Source organism: Podarcis gaigeae (assembly GCF_964106915.1).
Source record: "Podarcis gaigeae genome assembly, chromosome: 18".
Taxonomy (NCBI): domain Eukaryota; kingdom Metazoa; phylum Chordata; class Lepidosauria; order Squamata; family Lacertidae; genus Podarcis; species Podarcis gaigeae.
Genome location: NC_139696.1, coordinates 5,502,288 through 5,526,201, shown reverse-complemented (window position 1 = coordinate 5,526,201; position 23,914 = coordinate 5,502,288). Strand labels below are relative to the sequence as shown.

Below are 23,914 nucleotides of genomic sequence, written 5' to 3'. Positions count from 1 at the left end.
TCTCTGCTGGGTTCCCGGGAACCTCGCTTCTCGCAGGGAGGGAATGGCCAGAAGGCCCTTGGAGCTGGACCTCAGTGTCCGGCCTGGAAGATGGGGGTGGAGATGCTCCTTCAGGTACAGTGGTACCTTGGTTTATGAACTTAATCCGTTCCGGAAATCCGTTCTTAAACCAAAGCATTCTTAAAGCAAGGCATGCTTTTCCATAGCAGCGGGGGACTCAGTTTACAAATGGAACACACTCAACAGGAAGCGAAACATGTTCTTATTCCAAGGCAAAGCTCACAAACCAAAACACCTGCTTCCAGGTTTGCCGCTTTCTTAATTAAGTTTTTCAAAAACTAAGCTGTCCTTAAACCAAGGTATAATAATAATAATAATAATAATAATAATAATAATAATAATAATTTATTATTTATACCCTGCCCATCTGGTTGGGTTTCCCTAGCCACTCTGGGCGGCTTCCAACAGAACGCTAAAATACAATAACTTATTAAACATTAAAATTTCCCTAAACAGGGCTGCCTTCAGATGTCTTCTAAAAGTTTGGTAGTTATTTTTCTCTTTGACATCTTGTGGCAGAGCGTTCCACAGGGTGGGTGCCACTACCGAGAAGGCCCTATGCCTGGTTCCCTGTAACTTGGCTTCTCGTAACGAGGGAACCGCCGGAAGGCCCTTGGGAGATGGACCCAGGTGTCCGGGCTGGACAATGGGGGTGGAGACGTTCCTTCAGGTATACTGGACCGAGGCCGTTTAGGGCTTCAAAGGTCAGCACCAACACTTTGAATTGTGCTTGGAAACGTACTGGGAGCCAATGTAGGTCTTTCAAGACCGGTGTTATATGGTCTCGGCAGCCGCTCCTAGTCACCAGTCTAGCTGCCGCATTCTGGATTAGTTGTAGTTTCTGGGTCACCTTCAAAGGCAGCCCCGCGTAGAGCGCATTGCAGTAGTCCAAGCGGGAGATAACCAGAGCATGTGCCACTCTGGCGAGACAGTCTGCAGGCAGGGAGGGTCTCATCCTGTGTACCAGATGGAGCTGATAAACAGCTGCCATTGTATATTCCAACATTTCCCCGATGAAAATAGGGACGTCCTAAGGAGAAGTGGGCCATTCCGGGATCAAATCAGAAACCAAATGGCTTCTGTAAATCCGGGACTGTCTCTGGAAAATAGGGACACTTAGAAAGTCACTGGCAGCCAGTGGAGTAGGGTCAGGATCCTTGCAATATGCTCAAACTGTCTTGTCCCAGTGAGCAACTTGGTTGCCGAATTCTACACTGGTTGAAGTTTCTAAACTGTCTTTAGAGACAGTTCTGGGTTGCACTAATCTAACCTTGAGGCTACTAGAGTTCGGGTACAATTGGGCAATAAAGCTCCTTGCCAAGTGTGCAAGGGCCTTTCTGTCCGGCCAGCTTGCTGTTTTTGGCACCCCAGAGATATGCAAACATCTTGTGTTCTCTCACGAAAGGAGTGTCTCCATCCGCACTGAGATCCAGCGCCGAGGGCCTTCTGGCGGTTCCCTCCCTGCGAAAAGTGAGGCTACAGGGAACCAGGCAGAGGGCCTTCTCGGTGGTGGCGCCCACCCTGTGGAACGCCCTCCCATCAGATGCCAAGGAAATAAACAACTATCTGACTTTTAGAAGACATCTGAAGGCAGCCCTGTTTAGGGAAGTTTTTAATGTTTGATGTTCTATCGTGCTTTTCATATTCTGTTGGGAGCCGCCCAGAGTGGCTGGGGAAACCCAGCCAGATGGGCGAGGTATAAATAATATTTTTTTATTATCATCATCAAAAAGCAAGTGAGAATGGGGATGGGGTGGGGACGGAAGGAGAGAGAAATAGATAAAGGTAAAGGGACCCCTGACCATTAGGTCCAGTCGTGACTGACTCTGGATTTGCGGCGCTCATCTCACTTTATTGGCCGAGGGAGCCGGCGTACAGCTTCCGGGTCATGTGCCCAGCAGGACTAAGCCGCTTCTGGCGAACCAGAGCAGTGCACGGAAACGCTGTTTACCTTCCTGCCAGAGTGGTACCTATTTATCTACTTGCACTTTGACGTGCTTTCGAACTGCTAGGTTGGCAGGAGCAGGGACCGAGCAACGGGAGCTCACCCCGTCGCGGGGATTCGAACCGCCAACCTTCTGATCAGCAAGCCCTAGGCTCTGTGGTTTAACCACAGCGCCACCCGCGTCCCTGGGGGTGATCAAAACCAGGGTGTCCGAAAGAGGGAGCTAAAGCTGGCGCAGCAATAAAACCGCCGGCACATCTGCAAAGCTAAGCAGGGTCCGATACGGTTTCAACTTGGATGGGGGCGGGGAGCTGCGCATTGAGATTCCTACATTGCAGGGGGTTGGACTAGATGACCCCCCAGGTGTCCCTTGCAACTCTGCCGTGCTGTGATCCTGCAAAAAGAGAGAGGGAGGGATGTAACATGAGAGAAAGGAGAGGAGGAGATGAAAAGGAGAGGTAGATAGAACGTTTGTGCTACCCAACTCTGGCAAATGAACCGGGAGGGAATTTGGCCCTTGAAAGAAAATGTGTTGTGGAGCCTGAGATGGGAGCTTATATCCCTACGGCACACCTGTGGACTTGGCACAGGTCTCCGCAAAAATGTTCCTATACGTACCACCTTGTCCTCATTATGGTATCTCTCGCCTGCAGGTTTCAGGTGTGCAGCGGCAGACTTAAGATGCTGCCAGGTAACCCTGATTCTGACAAACGGCTTATTAGAAGAAAACACATGAACTTGCATGTTTGGCTGGCGACCCTGTTTGCAGCCGAGCAGAATGCTTTTTGGCACAAGGGGATTTATTTTCCCCATAGTGGCATTCGTTCGGAGGCAACTGAGCTGCAAGGATGCTCTTATGCTGCTGTGTTATGCGGACAGTTGTTGTTGTTTAGTCGCTTAGTCGTGTCCGACTCTTCATGACCCCCTGTGGAAGACAGAAGTGCCTGGCGTGCTCTGGTCCAGGGGGTCACGAAGAGTCGGACACGACTAAACGACTCAACAACATCCAATTCATTAATCTGTTGGTTGTTAGCAGGGAGTGGCAATTAGATGGACATAGGTCATCCTTCGTTGTGGTCACGCATGATGGAGATAGCAGCCCGGTGTCTGAACCACGCAACGAGGACTTGCTAATATTCAAGTCTGCAGATTTTGCAAAGCGGTTTTATGGCGCCAGACCCAGCTGGAATCCTGCCTATGTTGCCAACAGAGGCTCGAGAATTTGAGAGCTTGAGATCTGCAGGTTATTGGTGGGTCGTGCTCATCTCAAGAAAAAACACCACCTGCAGGGGATAGGATGCTCTACCGTAACCTTCCCTGCATCTGATCTAGCAAAGCTATTGTCTTACTGTCTAATGAATGATAGCAAAACAGGAGGTCTTGTCTGCGGGCATCTGAGACCAATGGCTGTGCCATTGTGGGAACCGGATGCTGGCCAAAATGGGACCACTGGCCGTATCCGAGACACCTCTGAAGTTCTTGCGAGTCACAGTGGGAGAGGAGTTCTTGTCCTCCTGCCTGTGGGGTTTTTTTCCTGGAGGGACCAGAAAAAACAGGATCCTGGGCTTTTGATGCAGGAGACAGAGCCTCAGGGATCTCCTGAAGTTCCCACTGTCCTGCCAAGAAGACTCAGATGAAACGCTTCTTCTCATTCCACCCAGCATGCCAGGTGACCTCTGCAGAAAGCTGGCAGGTCATCAGAGGAGCATCACGATCTGTATCCTGGAAGTAGCAGAGGAAGATGCAAATATTTCGGGACAACCCGAGGCAGGTTTTGGAGTCCCAGGAGGAATGCACTAACATTCTTGCAGGCAGGGGGTGTTGCCACAAGAGGAAGGGATGTCCGAGGGGCAAACAGCCCCCGCCTGAGAAGTAGAAATAGTCTCTCCCTGCCTCTTACAGTAAAAGGTAAAGGTACCCCTGACCACTGGGACACGGGTGGCGCTGTGGGTTAAACCACAGAGCCTAGGGCTTGCCGATCAGAAGGTCGGCAGTTCGAATCCCCGCAACGGGGTGAGCTCCCGTTGCTCGGTCCCTGCTCCTGCCAACCTAGCAGTTCGAAAGCACGTCAAAGTGCAAGTAGATAAATAGGTGCCACTCCAGCGGGAAGGTAAACGGCGTTTCCGCGCGCTGCTCTGGTTCGCCAGAAGCAGCTTAGTCATGCTGGCCACATGACCTGAAAGCTGTACGCCGGCTCCCTTGGCCAATAAAGCGAGATGAGCGCCGCAACCCCAGAGTTAGCCGCGACTGGACCTAATGGGTAGGGGTAAAGGTAAAGGGACCCCTGACCATTAGGTCCAGTCACGGATGACTCTGGGGTTGCAGCGCTCATCTCGCTTTACTGGCCGAGGGAGCCGGCGTTTGTCTGCAGACAGTTTTTCTAGGTCATGTGGCCAGCAGGACTAAGCCGCTTCTGGCAAACCAGAGCAGCGCACGGAAACGCTGTTCACCTTCCCGCCGGAGCAGTACCTATTTATCTACTTGCACTTTGACATACTTTTGAACTGCTAGGTTGGCAGGAGCTGGGACCGCGCAATAGGAGCTCACCCCATCGCGGGGATTCGAACCGCTGACCTTCTGATCGGCAAGTCCTAGGCTCTGTGGTTTAACCCACAGCGCCACCCATGTCCCTAATAATAATAATAATAATAATAATAATAATAATAATAATAATAGTTTATTTATACCCCACCCATCTGGTTGGGTTTCCCCAGCCACTCTGGGCAGCTCTCAACAGAATACAGTGGTACCTCAGGTTACATACGCTTCAGGTTACAGACTCCGCTAACCCAGAAATAGTGCTTCAGGTTAAGAACTTTGCTTCAGGATAATAACAGAAACCGTGCTCCGGCGGCGCGGCGGCAGCAGGAGGCCCCATTAGCTAAAGTGGTGCTTCAGGTTAAGAACGGACCTCCAGAACGCATTAAGTACGGCACTTAACCCGAGGTACCACTGTATTAAAAACAATGATGATGATGATGCAATAGTCAAAACAAAAAAAATTCTTTCCAGTAGCACCTTAAAGACCAACTAAGTTAGTTCTTAGTTCTTAGCACACAAAAGCTCATACCAAGAACTAACTTAGTTGGTCTTTAAGGTGCTACTGGAAAGATTTTGTTTTGTTTTGACTATGGCAGACCAACACGGCTACCTATCTGTAACTGGATGATGAAATAGGACAGGCGTCCTCAACCTCAGCCCTCCAGATGTTTTGAGACTACAATTCCCATCATCCCTGTCTACCAGTCCTGCTAGCTAGGGATCATGGGAATTGTAGGCCAAAAACACCTGGAGGGCCGAGGTTGAGGAAGCCTGGAACAGGACACCCGAGAAATGCAAGAGGGTGCCGAATAAGTCGGCAGATTGCGGGAATAACCCTTCCGTGCCCCCGAAACAGCTGCTGCCAGCCAGTGCTGTGCACACTAGGCGACATGGGCAAAAGCGAGGGGTTGATTTGAGCTGCCTTCCTGCAGAAGCAGCTCCGGTTTGCACGTGGGCTGCCGGGCAGGAAACATCTGCAGGGTGCGAGTGCGAGTTTCGGAACACCACGGTCTCCTCTCCTTTGAGGTAAGGGACTGGCAGCTGCAATGATCTGTGGCCTTGCAGCAAATTAAAGGAGAGAGAGAATGCAAACCGTGGGTGGAGGCAGCCGAGTTAATCTGATAAAAAGGGATCCTTAAAGGGAAACATCAGCTTAATCTCATTTGTTGCTTTTCCTGCCCTGAGAAGAGGCTGGAAGCTGCCACGGCGGCGTCAGAGGGAGCCGCTTTGGACCTCAAAAGCGGCTTTTGTGCAAGGTCAGAGCTTGGGGGTGAGCTTTACGGGGGTGGAGGATCGGCTTGCTTCGTTTCGGAGCAGGACCTCCCTGCCTGAGACCCAGGGGGGCAGGCGTGTGGCCCTCGCGAAGGTAGCTCATTGAGTTCTTCACCTGCGTGGAGGGTGTCCTTCAATTTCAATGGTGCTGTTGGGTTACCTGGGTGAAAGATGGAGAAATTTGAGCAGCAGGTGTGTGTCTTTGTTTGTGTGTGTGTGAGAGAGAGAGAGGGAGAGGGAGAGGGAGAGAGAGAAGGAGAATGTATATGCCAGCCAGGTTGGTGTGGCCCCCAGAAAGTTATCCCAAATCAGAACGCGGCCCTCGATGTCCCATTCCTGTTTTTATTATTTTTTTAATTTTTATTATTACTGCTACTGCTACTACTATATGGGACGCGGGTGGCGCTGTGGGTTAAACCACAGAGCCTAGGGCTTGCCGATCAGAAGGTCGGCGGTTCGATCCTTGCGAAAGGGTGAGCTCCCATTTCTCGGTCCCTGCTCCTGCCCACCTAGCAGTTCCAAAGCACCTCAAAGTGCAAGTAGATAAATAGGTACCACTCCGGCGGGAAGGGAAACGGCGTTTCCGTGGGCTGCTCTGGTTCGCCAGAAGTGGCTTAGTCCTGCTGGCCACATGACCCGGAAGCTGTACGCCGGCTCCCTCGGCCAGTAAAGCGAGATGAGCGCCGCAACCCCAGAGTCGGCCACGACTGGGCCTAATGGTCATGAGCCACTTTACCTTTACTGCTACTATTTCAAATTAATTAATTTTATAATGAATGATTTTAGAGTGTTGTTTGTGTTGTACTTTTGTACTGTTTTATTGTTGTTAGCCGCCCTGAGCCCGGCTTCGGCTGGGGAGGGTGGGATATAAATAAAATTTATTATTATTATTATTATTATTATTATTATTATTATTATTATTATTATTATTATTATATTATATTTATTGGTGTTTTAACACACAAAAAAGAGAAACACTTCACAAATGTTAACATAAATAAATGACTTTATCCATTGACTTCCCAACCTCACCTCCCGTGCTTTGCATATTTACCCTTCTCATGTATATGCTAAGCTATTTATCTTAACAACTAACTCCGTTGCTCATATTTCAAGTCCTGCTCACATTTTCGCATCCGGATAGCAGTTCTTTAAATACCCAGTGACAGGTCTCCAGTCCTCAATTATTATTTTGGGAGGCATTTTGGTCTCTAATGTTTGCTATTAATCTTCCTAGTTCCGTTTACTCCATTGTTCTCAAAAGCCATTTGTTTTAAACCTCTCCTTCTTTTGGCATACAATGTTTGTGTGTGTGTGTGTGTGTGTGTTTTAACTCTTTTGGTACGATGATGATGATTATTATTATTACCTTGCAGCGAGTCTCAGTTTTGAACCATTTACTTGTGGATAGAAATGTATCTCACTCTGCGGACGTGGTCCCAGCAGTCTCGTAGGCAGCGTTGTTCAGTGGTTAGAATAAGCAGGCTTTTGAAAGCTCCTGCCCACCATCTTGATTCAAAATGGCACCCGAGGGTTGGCTGCTCGCCCTCAGGTGCAGTTGTGCAAATCTTGATATCATTATCCAAAATGCACCGCGAGCAAACAACTTTCTAAAATATAGAGTTAGGTACACATGTAGCTTTCGCTCTTTTGTTTTTAATTGCCGGTGTTTACTTGCTTTTGTTGTTGTTGTTGAGTCGTTTAGTCATGTCCGCCTCTTCGTGACCCCCTGGACCAGAGCACGCCAGGCACTCCTGTCTTCCACTGCCTCCCGCAGTTTGGTCAAACTCATGCTGGGAGCTTCAAGAACACTGTCCCACCATCTCGTCCTCTGTCGTCCCCTTCTCCTTGTGCCCTCCATCTTTCCCAACATCAGGGTCTTTTCCAGGGAGTCTTTTCTTCTCATGAGGTGGCCAAAGTCTTGGAGCCTCAGCTTCAGGATCTGTCCTTCCAGTGAGCACTCAGGGCTGATTTCCTTAAGAATGGAGAGGTTTGCTCTTCTTGCAGTCCAGGGGACTCTCAAGAGTCTCCTCCAGCACCAGAATTCAAAAGCATCCATTCTTTGGCGATCAACTTTCTTTATGGTCCAGCTCTCACTTCCATACATCACTACTGGGAAAACCAGACCTTTAACTATACGGACCTTTGTTGGCAAGCTGATGTCTCTGCTTTTTAAGATGCTGTCTAGGATTGTCATTGCTTTTCTCCCAAGAAGCAGGCGTCTTTTAATTTCGTGGCTGCTGTCACCATCTGCAGTGATCATGGAGCCCAATAAAGTCAAATCTCTCACTGCCTCCATTTCTTCCCCTTCTATTTGCTAGGAGGTGATGGGATCAGTGGCTATGATCTTCTATAGATATCTGTTACTAATAAGTGAGTTTGATATGCAGACTCTAAGAAACCACTGGAATGATGAATTGAACTTTTCAATATTACCAAGACCAGAGTTTCCCAAAACTTGGGTCTCCAGCTGTTTTTGGACTACAACTCCCATCATCCCTTGGGCTTGTAGTCCAAAAACAGCTGGAGGCCCAAGTTTGGGAAACCCTGAGCTACAAAGTGGGGAAGTGTTTTACTAATGGCATCGACGGCTCTTAAACCACAACTTACACAACAGAACATAATATTCAGAATCGATTGGATTCCACTTTGTTAGTAAGAAAAGGACTATCTAATTTAGCTCTTTGCTGGAGATTTAGTGAGGATAATGTCTCTTTTGAACATATCTTCTTACAGTGCCCTATTCTCACTAAGCTTTGTGAAAAAGCGCCGGACTATATAAGTACAATTACGCACAAAAAAAGTTACATTTTTCAGAAGAACAAATACTTTTGAATTATATACCCATGGTATGGACGTTGACAACTAGACAACAGAAATGGATTCTACAAACAGATTGCATGTGGACGCAGAATTTGTCCATGGGGTCACGAAGAGTCAGACATGACAAAACGACAAAACAACAACATTAGGACAATACTGTAATATGTCTCATACGTCTAGATAATAACATATGGAAATGCAACTGGTTATAGCTTCTGTATCCTACAAGATCTTTCTTTCGCATTGTATTTTTTGCAAGTTTCCTCTCCTTCTTCCCCCCCATTTCATCACTTTATTTTCTAGAACTGAAATTATTTTAACAAAACAGTGGTAAGGATAATAATAAGGATGGCTCAATATCATCTTATGGACAAGCCCATCAGTGGTAGAATAGCTCTCTTCAGAATTCTCCTGATTTGCTTGAAAATAAATACCGTATTTTTCGCTCTGTAAGACGCACCAGACCACAAGACACACCCAGTTTTTGGAGGAGGAAAACAAGAAAAAAATATATTCTGAATCTCAGAAGCCAGAACAGCAAGAGGGATCGCTGCGCAGTGAAAGCAGCAATCCCTCTTGCTGTTCTGGCTTCTGGGATAGCTGCGCAGCCTGCATTCACCCCATAAGACGCACACACATTTCCCCTTACTTTTTAGGAGGGAAAAAGTGAGTCTTATAGAGCAAAAAATACAGTAAATCCGAGCTGGCCGATGGGCCCAAGCGCCTCTCTGGCGTTTCCCGGGAAATCCTGGGGACCCGGTTGCTATAGAAACGAAACTGTTAGACGACACACATGCACACAAGGCCCTTTGCCTGAAGTTATGGTGGACTCGGGCGCTCTTGGCTCCTGCAAAAGGTCATCTTGCCATTTGATGAATGCAAAGAGCTATTTAATGCTTCCGAGCGGTTGGGGGGGCACCGAAAAGGGGATTTTGTTTCAGCCCAGAGGCCTTTTCTCTCACCGGGCTTGGATTTTGGGAACAGGGGTAACTTTCTGCCAGAAATTGAGGACCGGAGATGGATGCCCTAGCCTGGCAGTTCCAGCACTGGAAAGCTCCATGCAAACCACTTCCAAATTGTAAGCAACCCTGTTTAGGGAAGATTTATGATGTTTTATTGTGTCTTTAAAATAGTGGTACCTTGGTTCTCAAACGCCTTGGTACTCAAAACAACTTGGAACCCAAACACTGAAAACCCAAAAGTAAGTCTTCTGGTTTGCGAACTTTTTTCGGAAGCCGAACGTGCTCCATTTTGAGCGTTACACTTCTGATTTGAGTGTTACGCTGAGGTCTGTCTGTTTTTGCTATTAATTTTGCGTTTTTGTTTTCGTGGCTCTTTTTTGTTTTGTTTTTGTGACTGCGTTGAAACCCAGTTCAGTTACTGATTGATGGACGGATTGTGTGACTGCAGTACATTGTTTATTGCTTTCATTTTATGGATCAATGGTCTCGTTAGATAGTAAAATTCATATTCAATTGCTGCTTTAAGGGCTGTTTTGAAAAGTCTGGAACAGATCAATCCGTTTTGCATGACTTTCTATGGGAAAGCGCGCCTTGGTTTTGGAACGCTTTGGTTTTGGAACGGATTAAGTTTGAGAACCAAGGTGCCACTGTAGTCTGTCAGAAGCCACCCAGAGTGGCTGGGGAAACTCAGCCAGATGGGTGGGGTATAAATTTATAATAATAATACCCCACCCATCTGGCTGGGTTTCCCCAGCCACTCTGGGCAGCTTCCAACAAAACACTAAAATACAACAACCTACCAAACATTAAAAGCTTCCCTAATCAGGGCTGCCTTCAGATGTCTTCAAAAAGTTTGGTATTATTATTATTATTATTATTATTATTATTATTACTGCAGTCAGAGAGAAACGGCTTTGGACAAGCTGAATACCTGGGAGCTCCAGGCAGGAATGGGGGAAAATCCAGATAACAATGTACAAATTCTAGAATTTTAGAGTTAGAAGGTACCCCCTAAGGTCCTCTATCCCAACCTCTTGAGATGCAGGAATCTCAACTAAAGCATCCATAACAGATGGGCGTCCAACCTCTGCTTAAAAACCTCCAAGGAAGGAGACCACCACCTCTCGTGGGAGACTGTTCCACGGCTGGACGTCTCTCACTGTTAGAAAGTTCTTCCTGATATTTAGTTGGAATCTCCGGTCTTGCGACTTGAAGCCATGGGTTCGAGTCCTGCCCTCCCGAGCGGGAGTAAACAAGCTTGCTCCCTCCTCCATGGGACAGCGCTTGAGATATTTGAAGATGGTTCTCATATCGCCTCTCAGTCTCCTCTTTTCCAGGCTAAACATACCATATTTTTTGCTCTATAAGACTCACTTTTCCCCTCCTGAAAAGTAAGGGGAAATGTGTGTGCGTCTTATGGAGCAAACGCAGGCTGCGCAGCTATCCCAGAAGCCAGAACAGCAAGAGGGATTGCTGCTTTCGCTGCGCAGCGATCCCTCTTGCTGTTCTGGCTTCTGAGATTCAGAATATTTTTTTTATTGTTTTCCTCCTCCAAAAACTAGGTGCGTCTTGTGGTCTGGTGCATCTTATAGAGCGAAAAATACGGTACTCAGTTCCTTCAACTGTTCCTCATCAGGCTATGAACCTTGCTCATCCTGGTCTCCCTCCTCCGCACACCTTCCAGCTTACCAACATCCTTCTTAAATTGTGGTGCACAGAATTGCACCTAAGAACCAATAGCCAGGCCAAGAAGGCACATGAGCAAATTTATGAGGCCTTCTGGAGCTTGTAGTTATTCTGTTAAGTATTACTTTAAATATTGTTGATACACCACCCTCAGCCCCAGGGCGGTTCACACAATAAACACACAATAACCTTCTGGGGCTTCTGGGGCCAATTTTCTGCTTCATCTAGACAGCTTGGCATCCTCTGATTTAATTTGCGGTCGTTTTATCCTTTGGTGGGGAGTTGCTGCAGGAGCTGCTGCTGTAGCCGGCGTATAATAATAATAATAATAATAATAATAATAATAATTTATACCCCGCCCTCCCCAGCCAAGGCCAGGCTCAGAGCGGCTTACAAGCAATAATAAAAACAAGATGAATGATTACAACTTAAAAACAAAAATAAAATACAACATTAAAATAATGGAACATTAAAATATTAAAATGTAGCCTCATCGCAGGAGAAGGAAAAGAAAGAAAGAGGAGAAAAAGAGAGAGAGAGAGGGGGGGGGGAATCAAATTGGCTCCAAGCCAAAGGCCAGGCGGAACAACTCTGTCTTACAGGCCCTGCGGAAAGAAATCAGATCCTGCAGGGCCCTGGTCTCATGAGGCAGAGCGTTCCACCACACCGGAGCCAGTGTTGAAAAGGCCCTGCCTCTGGTTGAAGCCAATCTAACTTCCTTAGGGCCTGGGACCACTAGGGTGTTGTTATTTATGGACCTTATTTATGAGGCTCTCCGTGGGGCATACCAGGAGAGGCGGTCCCGTAGGTACGAGGGTCCTAGGCCGTGAAGGGCTTTAAAGGTCAAAAGCAGCACCTTAAATCTGACCCTGTACTCCACCGGGTGCCAGTGCAGCTGGAAAAGAACTGGGTGAATATGCTCCCATGGCAGAGACCCCGTGAGGAGCCTCGCTGCAGCATTCTGCACCCACTGGAGTTTCTGGGACAGCTTCAAGGGCAGCCCCGCATAGAGCGAATTACAGTAGTCAAGCCTGGAGATGACCGTCGCATGGATCACTGTGGCCAGGTCGGGGCGGGAAAGGTAAGGGACCAACTGCTTGATGCGGCGAAGGTGGAAAAATGTCGCCTTGGCTGTTGCTGTAACTTGCGCCTCCATGGAAAGGGAGGCATCAAGGATTACACCCAAACTCTTAACGGAAGGCAATGGCACTAATTGGGCCCCCGCAAGAGAAGGGAGTTGGTCCCTCATCCCCATGCCATCCCGACCTAGCCATAGGACCTCTGTCTTCGAAGGATTTAGTTTTAATCGGCTCCCACGAAACCATCCAGCCACAGCTTCCAAGCATCTGGTCAGTGTGTTCGGGGCCGAGTCAGTGTGGCCATCCATCAGCAGATAGAGCTGAGTGTCATCAGCATATTGGTGAAAGCCCAGCCCATAGCTCCGGATAATCTGGGCAAGGGGGCGCATAAAGATGTTAAAAAGCATCGGGGAGAGAATTGCGCCCTGCGGCACTCCACACACCAAGGAGTGGCGCAATGACATTTCCCTCCCTAATGCCACCCTCTGTCCCCGACCAGAGATAAAAGAGCACAACCAGTTACGGGCTATGCCCTGTATCCCTACGTCTGCAAGGCGGTGGTCCAGAAGATCATGATCGACCATGTCAAAGGCTGCTGACAAATCTAAAAGGATCAGCAGTCCTGACCCGCCTAGATCCAGTTGTCTACGGAGATCATCTGTTAGGGCAACCAGAGCCGTCTCCGTCCCAAAACCAGGACGGAAACCGGACGGAAATGGATCTAATGCCGATGTTTCCTCCAGAAACCTACCAAGCTGTTCAGCAACCGCTCTCTCAATTACCTTACCCAGGTATGGAAGATTTGAAACTGGGCAGTAATTGGATAGGTCTAAGGGATCTAATGAAGTTTTTTTTAAGAGTGGACACACCACTGCTTCCTTCAGTTCCCCTGGGAATGTCCCCGTGTCAAGGGACAAATTGATAATTTCAACCAGGTCGTATAAGACGACCCCTGACTTTTGAGAAGATTTTCCTGGGTTAAAAAGTAGTCTTATATGCCAGAAAATACAGTATATATCATTTGTTGTTGTTGTTGTTTAGTCGTTTAATCGTGTCCGCCTCTTCGTGACTCCCTGGACCAGAGCACGCCAGGCCCTCCTGTCTTCCACTGCCTCCCGCAGTTGGGTCAAACTCATGCTGGTAGCTTCGAGAACACTCTCCCACCATCTCGTCCTCCGTCGTCCCCTTCTCCTTGTGCCCTCCATCTTTCCCAACATCAGGGTCTTTTCCAGGGAGCCTTCTCTTCTCATGAGGTGGCCAAAGTCTTGGAGCCTCAGCTTCAGGATCTGTCCTTCCAGTGAGCACTCAGGGCTGATTTCCTTCAGAATGGAGAGGTTTGATCTTCCTGCAGTCCATGGGACTCTCAAGAGTCTCCTCCAGCACCAGAATTCAAAAGCATCCATTCTTTGGTGATCAGCCTTCTTTATAGACCAGCTTTCACTTCCATACATCACTACTGGGAAAACCAGAGCTTAAACTGTACGGACCTTAAAATCATAGAAAAGCCCAAAAACATTTTGGGGGGTGGGGGAAAGAGATGTTCCTCAAAAAAAAAAAAAAAAAAAAACCTCAACAACTTTGACAACAACAAAAAAGTGACAGCAACTTTGTCCAGGTTTTCACTAAAGGTGAGAAAAAAATCTGGCTTGCACACCAGGAACCTCTGTGATTCATAGCTCAGTCTTGTAGTGAGTAGCCTTTGCCGAGAAGTGGAAACAGATTATAGGCAATATTTGACACATGCCGGTATAAAAACAAGCCTAAAGCTGGCTGGAGTCTACATGTAGTTAGCTGCCAGTTGACCCTTTCCCTAGCTAATCGCTGAAGCTTTTGCGAAAGCGTGGAATGTGCAGAAACATTCTAACTACTCAGTGGGGAGTGCTGTTGATAGAGAATTGTTGTTGTTGATTTATCGATGAAGAAATTTAGGTGCTTCCCTTTTGGCACCGTAAACAATACAGCGTGAGTGTGTGTATTGTTGAAACCAAGATAAGTGCAGGATTAGCTGTTGACTGCAATAAGTAGATCCACCAGTTCTGGAGAGATTATCGTGGAGTTGGTTGTGTATGTGTGGGTTTTTTGGTGTGGGAAGAGATCAGGGCCTCTGGGCCTTGCTGGTGAATCAGAGATATTCAAGAGGAAGTAATTCTGACGACTGTGCTCTCTGCCCAGTGCCGGATTTAGGTTTAAGATAAACAAGCTATAACTTAGGGCCCCACTCTCTTGGGGGCCCCCCAAAAAATTAAAGGGGAAAAACCACTGGAGGTACATTTTCAAAATATAAGATAAAAGTACGTTTCTGAGCACAATTCAAAGTGTTGGTGCTGACCTTTAAAGCCCTAAACGGCCTCGGTCCAGTATATCTGAAGGAGCGTCTCCACCCCCATCGTTCTGCTCGGACACTCAGGTCCAGCACCGAGGGCCTTCTGGCGGTTCCCTCCCTGCGAGAAGCCAAGTTACAGATAACCAGGCAGAGGGCCTTCTCGGTAGTGGCACCCGCCCTGTGGAACGCCCTCCCATCAGATGTCAAAGAGAAGAACAACTACCTGACATTCAGAAGGCATCTTAAGGCAGCCCTGTTCAGGGAAGCTTTTAATGTTTGATGTATTACAGTATTTTAATATTTTTCTGGAAGCCGCCCAGAGTGGCTGGGGAAGCCCAGCCAGATGGGCGGGGTATAAATTATTATTATTATTATTATTATTATTATTATTATTATTATTATTATTAACAAAAAAAAACAAAACCTACATACAGCAACAGTGTTTTGTGTTGTGTAGGCTCCTGAGATGTAAGTCATGGGCCCCGCCTGCTAGCCTGCTCCCTAAAATATCACTGGTTTGCTCCTTTCTATATATAGGGTGCCTGCATTCTGCATGGACTGGTTGCATGGAAACATGAGCCAATGGCTTTAGATACCTATTGTTGTTGAATCATTTAGTCGTGTCCGACTCTTCGTGACCCCCTGGACCAGAGCACGCCAGGCACTCCTGTCTTCCACTGCCTCCTGCAGTTTGGTCAAACTCATGCTGGTAGCTTTGACAACACTGTCCCATCATCTCGTCCTCCATCGTCCCCTTCTCCTTGCGCCCTCCATCTTTCCCAGCATCAGGGTCTTTTCCAGGGAGTCTTCTCTTCTCATGAGGTGGCCAAAGTCTTGGAGCCTCAGCTACAGGATCTGTCCTTCCAATGAGCACTCAGGGCTGATTTCCTTTCAGAATGGATAGGATTCTAACCTTTCCCAAGGGATGCGGGTGGCGCTGTGGGTTAAACCAGAGAGCCTAGGACTTGCCGATCTGAAGGTCGGTGGTTCCAATCCCCGCAGCGGGGTGAGCTCCCGTTGCTCGGTCCCTGCTCTTGCCAACCTAGCAGTTCGAAAGCACGTCAATGTGCAAGTAGATAAATAGGCACCGCTCCAGCAGGAAGGTAAACGGCGTTTCCGTGCGCTGCTCTCGTTCGCCAGAAGCGGCTTAGTCCTGCTGGCCACAAGACCCAGAAGCTGTACACCGCCTCCCTCGGCCAATAAAGCGAGTTGAGCGCCGCAACCCCAGAGTCAGCCACGACTGGACCTAATGGTCAGGGGTCCCTTTACCTTTACCTAACCTTTCCCAGGATTCTAACTGAATATTATATCCAAAATCTTTAGCCCACCAACTCGATGATTCTAAGGCAACCTTCTACAGAAGCACATTTTGCTCCTGGCTCCACCCTGGGAATGGGAGAGGTCCCCAATCTAAAGGACCCCATTGGGAAAAGGATGTTGAAGGAGATGGATTTGGGGGCAGAATTTCTCTCCTGACTCTCCGTCCTTTAGGTTTGCAAACCTCTCCTCCTTCCCAGACAGCGAGTGCGGGCAGCCTTTGCCACCCGCAGGCCCGGAGGACGAGGCTAGAATTTATAGTGGCGAGGGAGCAAAGAGGGAATCTGGCTGGCTGCCCCTGACTTGCTCGACTTGCTCTCCTTTTCTCGGTGACAAAGGAAAGCTGAAGGGAAAGGAGGGCCAGGCCTACATCTTTGCTGCAGCAGTTTCTAGCACACAGATCTGTTTCCATGCAAACGGCAAAGGTTCGGGGCAAGTTTCCCAGCCAAACATGTTTGCAAAAGAATAATCTTTATATATATCTATATTTCTTTCTATATCTATCTATCATCTATCTATCTATCTATCATCTATCTATATCTATCTATCATCTATCTATCATCTATCTATCATCTATCTATCTATCTATCTATCTATCTATCTATCTATCATCTATCATCTATCATCTATCTATATCTATCTATCTATCTATCTATCTATCTATCTATCTATCTATCATCTATCTATATCTATCTATATCTATCTATCTATCTATCATCATCTATCTATCTATCATCTATCTATCTATCATCTATCTATCTATCATCTATCTATCTATATCTATCTATCTATATCTATCTATCTATCTATCTATCTATCTATCTATCATCTATCTATCAATCTATCTATCTATCATCTATCTATATCTATCTATCTATCTATCTATCTATCTATCTATCTATATCATCTATCTATATCATCTATCTATCTATCTATCATCTATCTATCTATCTATCTATCTATCTGTCTGTCTGTCTGTCTGTCTGTCTGTCTATCTATCTATCTATCCATCCACACAGTAGTACCTCAGGTTAAGTACTTAATTCGTTCTGGAAGTCTGTTCTTAACCTGAAACTGTTCTTAACCTGAAGCACCACTTTAGCTAATGGGGCCTCCTGCTGCCGCCACGCCACGATTTCTGTTCTCATCCTGAAGCAAAGTTCTTAACCTGAAGCACTATTTCTGGGTTAGCGGAGTCTGTAACCTGAAGTGTATGTAACCTGAAGCGTATGTAACCCGAGGTACCACTGTATTAGGAATTTCAACCAAACATTTTATCAAAAATTAAATCCTCCATAATTCCCCCCCTGTTTTTCCTTCTCCCCACTCCCCATAACGTTACCCACCCACCCCTCCCCACCCCAGACTTCCTTCAGCTCCTCTCTCTGGTTTATCAACAAATGTTATTCTCTGCATGTTACGAAATTGTATAGATCCTTAATTTATCTGACTAGCTATTATCAATAAGTGAGAGCTGGACCACAAAGAAGGCTGATTACCGAAGAATTGATGCTTTTGGAATTCTGGTGCTGGAGGAGACTCTTGAGAGTTCCATGGACTGCAAGAAGATCCAACCTCTCCATTCTGAAGGAAATCAGCCCTGAGTGCTCACTGGAAGGACAGATCCTGAAGCTGAGGCTCTAAGACTTTGGCCACCTCATGAGAAGAGAAGACTCCCTGGAAAAGACCCTGATGTTGGGAAAGATGGAGGGCGCAAGGAGAAGGGGACAACAGAGGACGAGATGGTGGGACAGTGTTCTCGAAGCTAGCAGCATGAGTTTGACCAAACGGCGGGAGGCAGTAGAAGACAGGAGTGCCTGGCGTGCTCTGGTCCATGGAGTCACGAAGAGTCGGAAACGACTAAACAACAATATTATCAGTAAAAGTTTGTGTGTGTTTATTCAAAATCTGCCAAGGAGTCCAGTTCATTTTGTTGTTTCTTTAGGTACTTTATAAAGGGTTCCCATTCTTTCTTAAAATCACAGTTTCTTGTCCTTATCACGTAGCTTATATGTCAGTTTCGCCAATTCCTCATAGTCCATCAGTTTCTCTTGTCACAGTTCTTTGGTCGGGATTTCTTCGTTCTTCCATCCCTGTGCTATTAAGACTCTTGCCGCCGTTGTCGCATACATGAAAATGTTTTTCAATTTCCTTGGCAGGACTTTTTCTACAATCCCTAACAAAAAAGCTTCAGGGTTTTTTATGTTTGCAAAAGAAAAATCGACCCCGCTTCTGGTACTCACAAGATTAGCCCTGTCTGTGAGGTTCACCAATTTCATTTCGCTTTAAATCTGAGTACCGCCTTTTCTAGGTTACGATATACAAGGCTGTTGGCAAGTTGGAAGGAACAGCAAAGATCACAACCTAATAACAACTTGGTCCAATAGGAGAAAAGTCACGATCAAAACATAACTTTAAAATGAAAAACCTAGATCAACGAAAGCAATAAGCAATAATCCGTTAGAATGTGATAGTAAACAATAAAACCGAACCAGCAGATAATAATTGAACAGTTTACACAACGATTACAATGAAGAATCACTAAACTATGATCAATAAAGATAACGTCAAGTCCTAATGCATAAAATACCGTGAAACGTGCAAGAAAAACCATGCCGGAAGGATCAGATTGAGAAACAAGGACACACAACTTGCTAATTTGTTTTTAAAGAAATATCCCTGAACTCCTGAAATCGCTGAAACGAAGGAGGCTTGTGTCCCTTACGAAGACACAGCGACCGGCTTGATTGTTTGACGAACTCATGCAAATCTGAGCAACCTTCCATTGTATTTCTGAATTTGGCATTCGTACGGAGGAGTGATTTGCAGTAAGTTGGAGAAGTGAAGATTTCAAAGGCCGCCTATTTTTTCGGTTTGTGCGTTTTTTGGATGCAAGAGAAGTCGGTTCCCCTTTAAACGTGAACTGCATACAATTTCTTTTTTTAAAAAAAATTAATTATTATTTTCCATACATAAAGATAACAAAGAAGAAAAAGTTTACAATAATAAAGGGAAAAGAATGAAACAGGGGGAAAAGAAGAAGAAAAAAGAATATAAAACATACAACAAATCATCACTTGACTAACAATTAATTAATTAAGATCCATCTTCATAAACATATCATTTGACTTCCTCAAACCTCTTCCATCTGAATTTCTTAGTAATCATATATAGCAGTTTCCTAGATCATTATTTTATAAACCATATCACAGCCATCATCATATTTCCTGACTTTTCTTTTCGTACATTTTCTTATTTATATATTTAATCCCAATTTTAATCCTAAGCCTAATTGATTCTTTCAAGTGATTACAGTAGTACCTCGGGTTACATACGCTTCAGGTTACAGACTCCGCTAACCCAGAAATAGTGCTTCAGGTTAAGAACTTTGCTTCAGGATGAGAACAGAAATCGTGCTCCGGCGGCACGGCGGCAGCGGGAGGCCCCATTAGCTAAAGTGGTGCTTCAGGTTAAGAACAGTTTCAGGTTAAGTACGGGCCTCTGGAACGAATTAAGTACTTAACCCGAGGTACCACTGTACATATCTTTAATATTACAATATTTATTCAAATATCTTCTTGGTGTTCCTCTTCTTTCTGGTCGCAGATTCTCCCGGTGAGAATCAGCTGAACTGATGTGTGCAATGGAACTTTAGCAAGCAGGTGGTTGAGAAATGAAATTATGGGGTGCTCGTGAAAAGCAAAGATTATTGTCTGCGATTAATGGGAGTTAAATGTATGCCAAACAGGCACATACCTTTGGCAATTTAATGGGCTGTTCCCTAACTCATTGTGTGTCACACATTGGTATCTCATAGACAGATCAGGGTAGCCAAACCCCAGCCAAGTTGGGTTGCCCGCTCTGAGTCAGCAGGTCCTGTTATGACCCAATATCGTCCTCAAGGATGGGTATCAATGAAGGCTCATCAGAATGGAGCCTTGGCAAGGGGTACACAAGCACAAACGCACAAACATTTATATCAGGGTCTTGGGTTCGAGTCCCGCTCTGGGCAAGAGATTCGGTCCCTTCCTACACTACAGTTCTATGATATTGGAGCCAGAAAAATCGGGAACGTGGACAGCCCCAAAGTGAGAGATGGGCTGTCAAAGTGCTGCAAAGTGCCAAAGATTTCAGTGCCCTTATCTTCCACGGACAGTCCTGGATTTACAGATAATAATAATATTTATTTACCCTGCTTGCTTATCTGCCTGGGTTTCCCCAGCCACTGTGGGTGGCTCCCAACAGAATATTAAAAAAACGATAAAACGTCAAACGTTAAAAACTTCCCTCAACAGGGCTGCCTTCAGATGTCTTCGAAAAGTCAGATAGTGGTTTATTTCCTTGGCATCTGATGGGAGGGATTTCCACAGGGAGGGAGCCACCACCGAGAAGGCTCTCTGCCTGGTTCCCTGTAACCTTGCTTCTTGCAGGGAGGGAACCGCCAGAAGGCCCTCGGAGCTGGACCTCCATGTCCGGGATGGACGATGGGGGTGGAGACGCTCCTTCAGGTATACTGGGCCCAGGCCATTTAGGGCTTTCAAGGTCAGCACCGACACTTTGAATTGTGCTTGGAAACATACTGGGAGCCAATGGAAGTCTTTCAGGAAGTCTTGGTGGCCGCTCCCAGTCCCCAGTCTAGCTGCTGCCCCGGTTTCTGATTTTATCTCAGAATGTCCCGCTTTTCCTTAGGACGTCCTTATTTGCATTGGAGAATTGTTTGGAGCATGTGGAATAAAGGTAAAGGGACCCCTGACCATTAGGTCCAGTCGTGACTGACTCTGGGGTTGCGGCGCTCATCTCGCTTTACTGGCCGAGGGAGCCGGCGTACAGCTTCCGGGTCATGTGGCCAGCAGGACTAAGCCGCTTCTGGCTAACCAGAGCAGCGCACGGAAACGACGTTTACCTTCCCGCCAAAGGGGTACCTATTTATCTACTTGCGCTTTGAGGTGCTTTCGAACTGCTAGGTTGGCAGGAGCAGAGACCGAGTAACGGGAGCTCACCCTGTCATTGCGGGGATTTGAACTGCTGACCTTCTGACCGGCAAGTCCTAGGCTCTGTGGTTTAACCTTGCATGTGGAATAGGATGTCCCTATTTTCACTGGAGAAGTGTTGGCAGGAATGTCTCTGCTTTTATCGGAGAACTGTTGGAGGGGATGAAATAGGATGTCCTTATTTTCATCGGAGAAACGTCGGAGGGTGTTTTGATGGCAAGCGGGGAGAAAGGGAAGCAAGTTCTGTACGCCCATGGCCTTGCGTCAAGCGATGCTCTCTGTCGTGTTCCAAAATAACGCTGGAAATTTGGAGCGAGGCCAGATGCGATGACTCAAGGCTCGGAAATCCAACTCAAAGGGAGAGATGCTGGAAATTTGATCCCTCTCCCATTCATGGAGATCAACCTTCGCTGAGCTTTCGTGGCCCTCCCACCCACCCACTCACCCTTGCTGGCTGAATCACAACCACAGGGAAAATGTCAGGAGGTTGTGACGAGAAAAACTTTGCTTTCCTGTGGGTGTGATTCCCAAAGAACGGGGCTGCTTAAGAGGAGCCCCACGGACTGTTCTGCATTTTTGCATTTTGTCACTGGGCTGGGTGTTCCCTCTGAATGGAAGCCAAACAGGCTACCGTTGCCTTACATGCTTCTTCTTCTTCAGCGATCCCTTGTAGCCAAGTAAGATTGTCTCCCATAAACACAGTTTTAACAATGAGTCCGTAAGTGACTGTGGAGGCCAGTTCTGGATCCACACGTCCTTCCACAGTGGGGACATAGGTTTCCAGGCGGGAGTTGATCCCGGTGAGGGTTTGCCAAGCGTACCTTCCTCTTAGCGCGTTTCTCCCTCGCGTCCTGAGTTCGAGTGTCTTCAAAGCCCACGACACCTTTGGTAAAGGCTGTTCTCCAACTGGAGCGCTCGCAGGCCAGTGTTCCCCAGTTGTCGGTGTCTATACAGTCATACCTCATATTACGTTTGCTCCAGGTTGAGCACTTTCAGGTTGTGTCCCGTGGCGACCCGGAAGTACCAGAATGGGTTACTTCCGGGTTTCGCAGACGCTTAAAATGATGTCACGTGCATGCACAGAAACGGCAAATCGTGACCTGCACTTTCGCAGACACGGGTTGTGCTCTGCTCATGTTGCGAACGGGCCTCCGGAACAGATCCCGTTCGCAACCAAAGCTACCACTGTACTACATTTTTTAAAGATTTGCCTTGAGAGAGTCTTTAAGCCTCTTTGGTTGGCCGCCACCATTGCGCTTTCCATTTTTAAGTTCAGAATAGAGTACTTGCTTTGGAAGATGATATTCAGGTATCCACACAACATGACCAGTTCAACAAAGTTGATGTTGAAAAATCATCGCTTCGACACTGGTGATTTTTACTTCTTCCCGTACACTGGCATTAGTTCACCTGTCTTCCCAAGTGATGTGTAAATATTTTTGGAGACACCGTTGATGGAATCTTTCGAGGAGTTGGAGATAGCATTTATAACTGGTTCATGTTTCACAAGTGCACAGTAAAGTTGGTGGTGCAGTAGCTTTGTAAACAAGCATTTTGGTTTCCCTGCGAACCTCCTTTGTAGAAGCATATGGCTGTCTCCTCATTGCTGTGCTGAGAGGGATGGATCCATATGTACCTGCTAACAAAACAAAGCAGAATTATCCACTCCACCCATTAGGGCTGGATATTGATATATCCAGCGCTTTTTTCAGCCAGATCTCACCAGAACTCAGTTCCAGCACCTCTCAGATGGGCACTGTTGCCATTCTCAAAGAACAAGGGAAGCAATCCTGGCACCTCTTTTCCCAGAAAAAGATATCGTCCAAAACTGGTTTGAGGTCTGTATCATGATATTGAGTCCATCTCTGCAAATTGTCTGTCGTTTGCAGCTCAGGAAAGCAAACTACAGCCGTACCTTGGTTCGCGAACGTAATCCGTTCCCAGAAGTCCGTTTGACTTCTGAAAATGTTCGAAATCAAGGTTCGGCTTCCGATGGGCTGCAGGAAGTTCTGCCTCGGTGTTCGGGAGCCAAAATGTACGAGTAGCAAGGCATTCAGGGACGCGGGTGGCGCTCCTGTTGCTCGGTCCCAGCTCCTGCCAACCTAGCAGTTCGAAAGCACGTCAAAGGGCCAGTAGATAAATAGGTACCACTCTGGCGGGAAGGTAAACGGCGTTTCCGTGCGCTGCTCTGGTTCGCCAGAAGCGGCTTAGTCCTGCTGGCCACATGACCCGGAAGCTGGACGCCGGCTCCCTCGGCCAATAAAGCGAGATGAGCGCCGCAACCCCAGAGTCGGCCACAACTGGACCTAATGGTCAGGGGTCCCTTTACCTTTACCAAGAAGGCATTCAAGAGCCAAGGTACGACTGTGTGTGCTGAATTTTTTATTTTTGGTGTGGGGAGTGAAGAGATATTCAGGAGTCTTCTGGGAGCAGAAGTGAATGCAGCCGCCAATCATCCTTTTTACCACCCCATTGATGATAAACAGAAACTTTTACCACCTCGAGGATGATAACTTGAAACAACACGATCTCTGTGTGGGACAGCTGCATATTGCAGGAGGTTGGGTTAAATGATCGTCAGGGTCCTTTTCAATTCTATACTTCTGTGATTCCATGATTCTTTCCCCAATCCTTAATAACAACCATTCTCCCGAGTGCCCCGTGAGTTGCTGCAGAGCCAAGTTCTCCCGATTCTCTGTTGCAGTCTCCGTATGAAATGTTGTTTGTGGTTTGTTCCTTTGCATTCATTGCAGTGTGCATTGCGAACACGTCCACCGTTGTCTGGACGCCGGCTTGCAATTGCAATTGCATTTAATACCAACAGGTGGGGCCTACAGAAAAGGTCTCTGCCTTAGTTTTGTTTTCAAAGGAACGGCATTCGAATTTTTAGATGTCCTGTTACAGGAGCTGGGCTT

The 23,914-nt window shown here is 46.8% G+C and overlaps 1 protein-coding gene across 3 annotated transcripts in view; it reads left to right on the top strand.

The window, feature by feature from the left end:
* Positions 1 to 23,914, top strand: part of CERS4 (ceramide synthase 4) — a 107,163-nt gene that overhangs the window by 41,500 nt on the left and 41,749 nt on the right. Inside the window, exon 1 of one of the 3 annotated variants that reach the window (XM_083720620.1) lies at positions 5,646 to 5,802. The exons of the other annotated variants lie outside the window; for them this stretch is intronic. The gene's annotated coding sequence lies outside the window, so the exon portion shown is untranslated. Of the gene's footprint in view, positions 1 to 5,645; positions 5,803 to 23,914 lie in introns of those variants that run through there. 3 annotated transcript variants of the gene reach the window in all.